Source organism: Tenrec ecaudatus, chromosome 13, assembly GCF_050624435.1.
Source record: "Tenrec ecaudatus isolate mTenEca1 chromosome 13, mTenEca1.hap1, whole genome shotgun sequence".
NCBI classification, from domain to species: domain Eukaryota; kingdom Metazoa; phylum Chordata; class Mammalia; order Afrosoricida; family Tenrecidae; genus Tenrec; species Tenrec ecaudatus.
In genome coordinates, this window is record NC_134542.1 from 51,472,211 (window position 1) to 51,473,149 (window position 939).

General features: G+C 39.8%; 1 non-coding gene across 1 annotated transcript; it reads right to left on the reverse strand.

Annotated features, from left to right (window-relative positions):
* Positions 1-366: 366 nt before the first annotated feature.
* On the reverse strand, positions 367-495 carry LOC142425215 (small nucleolar RNA SNORA44). Its single transcript, XR_012779568.1, has one exon. It is a non-coding gene; the product is annotated as a small nucleolar RNA SNORA44 (small nucleolar RNA).
* Positions 496-939: the final 444 nt, after the last annotated feature.

Here is a 939-nt window from a genome sequence, read left to right on the forward strand (position 1 = left end):
TAGTGGCTTTTTAGGTAATATTGACATTCTCACAATATTGAGTCTTGCAACCCACAGACATGGGATAATCTTCCATTTGTTTAAATCCCTTTTGGTTTCTTGTAGTAATGTTCTGTCGTTTTTGTCCTATAGGTCTTTTGTTTTGTTTTTCCACTCCCACAAGTCTTTTTACTTATTAAGCCAGATACATTTAAACATTTTCTGCCTCATAAAAAAGAACCTGTTTGAAGTTCTTTCTTCCCGTAGTGCTTCGATGCTCTAAACTCTAGATCTTTTGCGTGTAATCACATTTCAAGGCTGTTTTACTAGCCAGCTCTACATGGAAGCTGATGGAAAACTGGACTTCCTTGTCCAGATCCTGGAGAATGTTATAAGAAAGGCGAGTGGCAGCTGCAGATCCTTTGCTGACCTGAGCTGTCCCAGTCTCTGCAGGTTGCCCTTGCCTGCAGTTGGAGACCAGATGGCCACACCAGCCCAGAGCTTGGGAACATGCTGTAGGTCTTTTAGGTTTTTTGGTTAGCTTTATTCCTAGGTATTTCAGCTTTTGTGTGACCCTTGTGAATGGTACTTATTCCTTGATATCATTTTCTGTATTCTCATCATTAGGGTATAGAAATCCAATTGATTTCTGATTGTTAATCATATGTCCTGCTACTCTACTAAGCCCCCCTATTGGTTCCAGCAATCATATTGTGAACCCCTGCGGATTCTCAATAGCTAAAATCACACCGCCTGCAAATAGCGGAAGTTTCACTTCTGCTTCCCCCAAATGCATATCCTTGATATTTTGCTGTTGTTGTAAGGCTAAAGACATCTTTGTCCAGTTCCCTAATTCAGTATAAATGTTTTTAGTTTTCTCCATTGAGTGTAATATTGGCTATTGTACCGAGGATTTTCCCTTGTAGTCTTATCTTCTTGAGAGTCTTTATTAGAAATGGG